The sequence below is a fragment of the Syngnathus leptorhynchus genome, chromosome 15, assembly GCF_054491065.1.
Source record: "Syngnathus leptorhynchus isolate UIUO chromosome 15, UIUO_Slep, whole genome shotgun sequence".
In the NCBI taxonomy this organism is placed as follows: Eukaryota; Metazoa; Chordata; class Actinopteri; order Syngnathiformes; family Syngnathidae; genus Syngnathus; species Syngnathus leptorhynchus.
In genome coordinates, this window is record NC_141209.1 from 1467449 (window position 1) to 1476111 (window position 8663).

The following is an 8663-nucleotide window of genomic DNA, read 5'->3' on the forward strand; positions in this document are numbered from 1 at the left end:
AAGGAAGGAGAAAGAGAGAAGAGCAGCCCAGAGACATAAAAGAAAGACAAGACAGAGACAGAGAGGTTGAGGGGCTAAGAGGCGGGGGATTGGAGGGAGACAAAATGATGAAGTGTGAAGGGGGAATTCAGCAAAAACGCGTTTGGACCGAGCGTATGTAGAGCGGCACGGCACGGCACGGCACGGTACTCCCGTTCACATTCCTGGGAGAATTTTCACCACTTGTTTGCCTGCCTTGTTTTGTAGTAAGCAAAGACAAAGCACAGAACAAGAGTCAAGGAAAGCAGGAGAAAGGCAGGAGGTGACTTGCTTGATGGATGGTACAATTTGGAAAAAGAGAGAGGCGGGGAGTCTTATGAGTTTAAGAATTGATGAAGATAAAATGGGCCCGGGTAGCAGGGGTAATAACTAGCGGGCCTTTACGCTGCTCCTTATGGGCCGTGTCCCGACTCGGCCTGCCTTCTGATAGACACTTTCCTCCTCTCCCTCGGTCTGGCTGCGTCTCCCCTTCTGCAGCTGAAATGAGAAAGGGGGAGGAGCCTCGCGCTATTTGGATGACCGTAGAAAGAAAATTTAACTTCAAGCCGATGGCAGTTAACGGCTGTCGTCATGGAGCTGGCATCCCCAAACAGGTCAATCAATATTGGACTTGAGTCCTTACAACGCTGTCTGTTGCCTTAAGAGGAGAATCAGTCACATTGACCTACTAAATACAATGCAAAATCCATCCCAGGTAGACCGGTTTGCCACCAAAAACCAGCACATTCATTCTATTTCAACCACTGTTGGGTACACAGATTGAAGAGTTTCTCTCTCCTTTGATCAAATCAATCATTTCAATCAAGTGGTCTTGTCTCATATTCCCAAATGTGAGTCACTTGAATGCGGGAGAGCTACAACCCAGCCACAAATGAAACCCATTTTCCCTGATCACACCTGATCTCATGAAAACGAAGAACAGCAGAATGTTCCGGGGTTTACACCAATGTTTATCGAGTGTGGCTGAGATTGCAATGTGGCAAAAAGGCTTGATTTGGAAAATACTTGTTGCCGTCTGGCAAGACATTTGTATACACCGGGTTGGGGTTGGATTTGTTTGTTTTTACTTACTGTCTTCTCGGCGTCGAGCTGTTTCAGGACAACCCCAGTCGCAAGGTCACAATGATTCTCGGAAATGATATGATGTCACATTCGCCATAATGGACGTGGTTTACTTCACTGTAAAAATCGGGAGATTAGAGGAAGAAATGACATTCGGGAGTCTGGCATTCATTGATAACGTCAATATTTTTCTGGATGAATGAGCTGTCGTTCATTATCAATCGTACTTAGACATTACAAGTCGAGCATAATTTCCCCAAAACGATCGGACGTCTAAACCAAAGACTTGACAGTTAAGTCAACGCTCTAATCTGGTTGCACGCCATATTTAGTTACATTACAATAATGTCGGTCGAGTGTGCTGAGGGCATATTATTACGCCATTTCAAACATAACAAAGTCAATTTGACAATCCGACCTTAATCAGGCACTTAAAGTGTCCAAAGTGTAAAAGGAGGCCCGTCAGAGTGAAATCAACTCGTGACTTGCTTTCATTCTCTGCCATTGTCCTGTGCTCTTTTTGTCACGTTTACAACATTTCACAAGCTGTCATCATGATTGTGACGATTGCCAATAGCCTCCTGTCCGGCGCGTCTATCAAAAAGCCCCGCTAGCGCCACCCACTTTCCCGTCTTGCCACGTACACCGAAAAAACCTAGGCGACCTCAGTAGAAGCAGACAGCCCGCCTCAACCCATGGCTCCGGCTATCGATTGGTTCTTACGGTAATGGGCATCTGTCTCCCTATTGTCTAATTGGCTAAGTGATGAGATTGATCCTCAAATTGTTGGCTAAGTTCATTTGCTGCGGCTGCCATCGAGGCCAGAAAGTGGAATGCATAGCATGTTTAGAGCTACTGGGAGCCGTGCAAGTCATCAAGTGTAATGGCTCTGTAAATGATCAAGTGGAAGCCACAGTGGGTGGGGCTGGCTGGCTGGATACATTAGTGGCGAAGGACGCAAAGAGAATGTTGATTAAGGCACATTATGGCCATTCTCATGTGCTAATCAATCACAGTGCATGTGATTTTTATGACCTGGTATATGCTTTCGAAACAAACCTCTTAACATGGACTGTAGAGCAGGTTTACATTCCAGAAGAGAAAAATGGTTTTGTGGATTGTTTGGCTTCCTAGCAATCATCCACTCTTAGAAGATCTTCCACATCTTTTTCTTTAGATTCAAGTCAAGCCAGTGTCACAGTAAGAAATGTGCCCTAAAAAATTGAACCTTGGGAAACTTTCATCGTTTTACAATTTGATGGGGGTTTTTTTTCCGTGTGAATAAAAGTCCACTTGCATTTTCTAATTTGACATAATGACGCTCTTGTGTGTGCGTTGATGCGTTCAAGTGCACGATGGAAAATCGCCAACTACCGCATTCACAAGGACACACTACAAAAAGAAGTTGCGACTTCCTCTGTGTGTAGTACGTATGAGTCATACTGTTAGCATCACACACACGCACACACACATCCACACACATGTGTTTTGTAGACCAGGCTACTTCAAAGCTTGCTGGCGAGCTGATCATTTGAATAAGGTGGTTGGAAGAGTTGCAAGACACGTGGACTATTTTTAGGCAAAGAAATATTGCAACATGAAAACCAAAAGGGATTTGCATTGATGACGATGTTTGTTTACAGATTGTTTTTTGTGTTCATTCAAACATCTGTTAGATGGATCCGATATGCCTCTAGGAGTGCCCATCTGTCAGAGGGGTTACACAAAACCTACTGATTACATAAAGAGGACTGTGTGTATTGTTCCGTTTCATTTGATTTGGTTCCTTGCAAAAAGCTTGTTTCAAGTGAATTACTATTATTATTAGGGAAAACCATAACCAGTAGAATATTTCACGAGTCAAATTTAGCTGGGCAAAACAAAATGCATCATGTCTTAACGCTACAAGCTTCTCCTAGTAATAAAACACACATTTAATTGTATGTTCTTCCCTTGCAAAGTATGGGCAACTATAGGAGTAGGGAGGCAGGTGGGAATTCCATTTTGACACTTTTACTGTATGCTGACACACTTGCATACACACATTGTGAGTTACAGCGGTTATCATACATGTACACATGGCGTAAAATGTGTGCGACACTCCTCTGGCACCTCAATGTGTTATCTTCCTCCCATATGTGTACCTCAGGGCCGTTTCCAGTCCCGGTAATAGACTCTCTCAGTTTCTCAGTTCCACAGTCTCTGTCATAGCTGGAGGGACTCAAGGGAGGTGGCGTGCACTCGTTTGTGTGTGTGTGTGTGTGTGTCAAGGCCACATTTTTCCATGCCTGCCAGTCTGTCATGCTGGCATAAAACAATTAAATCCCGTACCTTACTTCACCCTGCCGCAGTTTCCCGCAGTGACTGCGACAGTGATTGCGGCATATTCATACGTGCGTACAAGACTGTCTCTCTCCTACAGGCGAGCTCTGCCCCGTATGCACGCTAGTCGTCGGCATTAGCTTTCTTCTCCATCCGTCTCATTATAAGTCGTGACTCACGGACGTGACGTGATGCTCTCAACGGATAAACTTGTGCTCATTTATATTCAGGGAAAGGCTGTGTGTCTATCTATGATGCTTTGCGCAGATGGCGGCTGTATCCAATAGGGTTGGGTGCCCGTCCGTCTGTGTTAACCCGTTGCTTTCCTGGATAGACAACAGCTGGGAAGCTGAACATTGGCAGCCATTCCCATATGGAATAATAAGCCTGGAGGGTTTACATTTCCACCAGAGAGAGAAAACAAAAAGCTGCAGACCACAAAAACAGTCAACACAGTCGAGTGAGACAAAGAAAAGACACGACCAGAATGATGCGCTGTCACTGAGAAAGAAACGGTGATGACAGCACCTCCAGAATGTTGCTTTTACGTTTTTCTTATACCGTCCCCAATTATCCTTAGAGTCATTGGTGGCTTCTGACCCTGACAGTATGGACAATATCAAGGTCACTGCTGACATTAAGGCATATGAATAGAATGAATAGCTCCATAAAAATGATCGTGGCGGCAGCGATGAATTTCGTATCAAATGTGTACGGTTTACAAGGAAAAAGATGGTGACCCGAATTTTGCCTCTATTTGTAGTTGTATTCATCCCGCCAGAACGTGTACCAAACCAAAATACACTCGAGTTTTTGTGGTTTGGACACATTAATGAGCTATGCTTTTAAGTCATTCCGCAGAAAAACTTATTGATACTAGCATTAAAGAATATGTGACAGAGCTGCAGATGCTGAGGCCAAAAGCGTGAACCTCTGTTGTCAGAGCGACGTAAAATAAGAGTGTCTTCAGCTGAATCTACTACTGCTGTGTGTGTGTGTGGAGTTCATGACCATTAATGTGCCTGTTTGCTTGTCAGGACTCCAATTACAGAGTGGAACAAGAGAGCGCTAGTGATGTCTATAGGTCATCACTGTTGCGGCCAGTTCCGACATAGCCTCTTTAATGGACACCAAGGTGTTTGGCCCATTAAGCTTCTCCGCTCCAGCCATGTGGTTGGTCATCATGGAACGAGACAATTCCCGTATCATACGAACATAACACATCATTAGGGGCTGGTCCAAATGAAGCGTGTGTGTGTGTGTGTGTGTTTGGATAAACATGGGGTAGCGTTTGCTTAATGACAGAAAGTGCAAACCTTCAGCAGCGTTTCACAAGGAATGGGACGGATTGGAACATCTGGTAAAATCACCACCGTCTGAATTTTGAAATGCAGAAAGCTCAGTGCCTACTTGGGTTTAGACGGACGGATAATTTATGGCTGCCTTTTAATAAGCAAAACAGAGAGGCATAAATAACGGGAAGATCCGCTAAATCATTCAACGTTAACGTCTTGTGTGTTTGGTCAGGTGACATTTATAAGTGTTTATTGTCCCCATAAAAGGCTTCTGAGAGTGCCACAGAGATCAATATCTCTTCTGTATACAAGTTCTGCAATAAATCATTTGAAAGGATTCAAGTTGGCACACTTTTCATCATGGAATTAGCAAGTGACACTGTGTTCTTATTTTGCGGCATAATTTTAGGAAACTTCTGAGTTGGGAGCTCTGAAAGTGTATTCATTCATTTTGCCACTAACCGATCAGAACACTTTCATTTTCTCTTTCCTTCTTTGTAGGTATAGCAGAAGCTAGATATAAAATCACTTTCAATCTCAAACTCATTTCCAGCCAAAATATGTCTTGGAGCCCTCTGACCTGGAGCGTTGTGTATCTCAGTCCATCTGTTGCACTGGCTGCTGTGTTTTACGCAGTCACAGATGACCCCGACGACACCGAGCCAGCGGCAGATGTAGCCGGCCGCTGGTGGCCCAGCCCAAACAGCTGTGACACTAAAGGTGGCTCACAATGATGGATGACTTTGGCCAAGTTGCCCCAGACCGGCCAGCTCAACAACTTTTGTCTGATATTCAGTTACTCTTGCGTCTGATCATTTTGGTACTGGCTCGGATCCAAAATGGGGTTTGTGGGCGGTCCCTGTAATTGAAATATTTTGAATTTGTCAATATAAAAAAAAACAACAACAACACCCATGTGTGTGGTTTGTGTAGCTTAGTGGCTGCTATAATGATAATGGTAATAATAATAATGCTGACTCCTCACCACGTATCCAGGATTCTTCTCATAGGCTCCAGCTCAGCCATGACCCGAATCAGGACCAGCAGTATAGAAGATGAAAAACAGTACAGAATATGAATAGAGGGTCCCATTATAATAGCAGCACTATTTACTGCCTGACTGATGCTAGTCATGACTGCAAATGTCTCTCTTTGATCTCATTCCATTGTGAAATTGTATTTAATGTTGTGCTGAGGGTCTTTATGTGCGCTCTGACTTTGTAGTGACTGAAGTCAAATTAAAGGGAGCGATGGGTTAATGCTGACACGAAGAACTTCAAATGTGAATTGAAACTGCGAAAAAGCCTTTTTTTTTTTTTTTTGCTATTTTAAAATAGAACAGACACCGGATATGTTTTCATCCGACTGCCAAATCCAATTAGATCATCCCTTGAAAATCAAGAGCAGGCTCTTTCTTAGCCATCATTACAATTATGAACTATTCAAAAAGTAAAGCATTAAAAAATGTGCTTAAGAGTTACATTTACTTTCATTGTTTCCTCTTAATGTATTGTCAAAGTGTCAAATGATCCGTTACACGGAATACAAACAAAGCGTAAGTCGGGGTGACAACAGCGGAACAAAATGGGATGAAATGCAGCAAACACAAAAACAAAAGTAGGAAGGAAGTCGTTTTGGAGTTCAAGCTAAGAAACAAGCTGATGGGAGGGAAAGGATGCTGCGAATTGCTTCTCGCTCCACCCCATCCAGCTTCGCCTCTCACCTCCCCTGCTGAGAAGTCAGCTTTCATGTTCTTTTCAAAGTCTCAGGTAATATTACCCCGGGCAACCTTGACAGAGCCTGGGGCAAAGGCAGCCGTTGGCTTCGGCACCTGTGCAAACACTCACCCGTGTGGCGGCGGCGGCTAAGACGCTCGCTGCAAAGGGTGCACATGCATTAGCATTCACACAATCACTTCCCCAGGCTAACACACACACACACACACACACACACACACACACACACACACACACACTTCGATTGTCTCCACACCGTCGCTGTCATTAAGACTCATTAAGGCGGATGGTTTTATTGAAGGCGGTTGTGTTGAGGCATCCTCTGAATTATTTATATCTGCTCTCATGCACACACACACACACTTATTGCACATGCAGGAAGCTGTAGCAGAGCAGAGCAGAGCTGCATAGCCTATATAGGTCACTTCCTTCTCCACCCACATCACAGTGAAAGTGGAACTGGAAGGCAGAGAAAGATGGAGACAGAGAGCTTATTATAGCACAATCGCAGACACACACTGAGGTCCCGGTAGATAAAGGTGAGTCCACCTCAGAGACAAGACTGTCATCGCTATGAGTGAAACCTGAGTGGCTTGCACTTACTTGTAATTAAAGGCTGAAACTGTTGGGACGGTATGAGGGTCATAATAATTGGGACACACCTAATGTACGGTGTTTTATTAGGAATTTAAAAGAATGCTGGTGGGCCTTGCAAAGGGAATGCCAAGGCTGGAACATTTAAATGAAGTCCCACCAAAAATAGATGGGCATTTATAGATTCATAGATTCCATGCAATATTCATCACATATAATAAGGGTTAAGTATTCATAATTATAGGGAGACAATAGAGTGAACGGCGGGAAGGCGCTTTGGGTAAATGCACACTGGAGATTACGACAATTAGACTTTTTTTTTTTTTCTCCAAATTATTACTTGTGACGTTTGATTATTATTTGGCTAATGTTCCTGTCAAAAAGTGAACGATGCTCATTCTGAGTGTGTGGAAAAGGGTTAAGGGTCCATAAAATTGAAAGGACTGTTGGTATATTGTACAAGATGAAAACTCACCTCAAGGAAACTGCCAAGAATACGTACAACAGCCACATTGTTGGAGTTGCGGGAATTTCTGTTGCATACTTCTTGTGTACATGTGACAACAATCTGCCTTTGACTTCATTCACTATGAAGTAGTGTAGTAAGCTGGAATCCTTATCTGAGAAGAAAAAAACAAAACAAGTTTGGTTACAGTTTACAAATGTGTCAGGATCCAATGAAATGAAAATAGAATCTTTGGACAACATTCCAAAAAGGTATATTAGGGGGCAAAGCCGATGCTCGGAACTGAAAGACGGCCGTACTTACAATAAACCATGGTGGTGGCAGAATCCTGCTTTGGGGCTGTTTTTTTTTTTTTTTTTTTTGCTGGATCTGAAAGCTGTCGTCAAGGTGGAGAGAATTATCAACAGTTTCAAATATCAGTAATGCAAGCACAAACCTTCCGGCTTCTGTTAGGAAAAAAAGAGAGATGTAGTATGGAGTAGGATAAGATGTTTTTCACTTCAAACCTATGTTTTTTTTTCTTCTTTGCCTTCAATTGTCTAGTTTGTTTGGATATTTTGCTTACAATGTATTTCTTTAATACACTGGCTAGAACCCTCTTCAACATTTCACGGCACAAAAAGAAAAATAACTTCCATGGCTTCCAGTGTCGCTTGCGCAAGGTCATTTTTAAATGTATTTCATGATCAAAAGCAGTCACACAATCTATATTGTTGTTCAGACTAACCTATTGGCTGGCCCCGGATCCATGTGATTTGGAGAGTGTAACAAGTGAAGTGAGAAAAAAACACACCTTGAGTGAAGCACTGAATCTTTTTCAATAGCGAGGCCTTCGTTCTCTTTTTTTTTTTTTCCAGACCAGAGAAGCAAATGAGAGACTATCCCAGTTTGACGGTTAAAACTGTGACGTGTCTTGTGTGTGTATTGTTGAGCTCACAGGGCCAATATGAAAGCAAAGGTTCACTGGTTCTCCGTGTCACCTGGGTTCCTCTGTCCTCACCTGATGTCTTGTCACTGACCCAAATGTCAAGTGCATCTGTGTTCAAGTGTGTGTGTGTGTGTGTGTGTGTGTGTGTGTGTGTGTGTGTGTGTGTGTGTGTGTGTGTGTGTGTGTGTGTGTGTGTGTGGTCAAGCTAGAAGAGGAGAAGA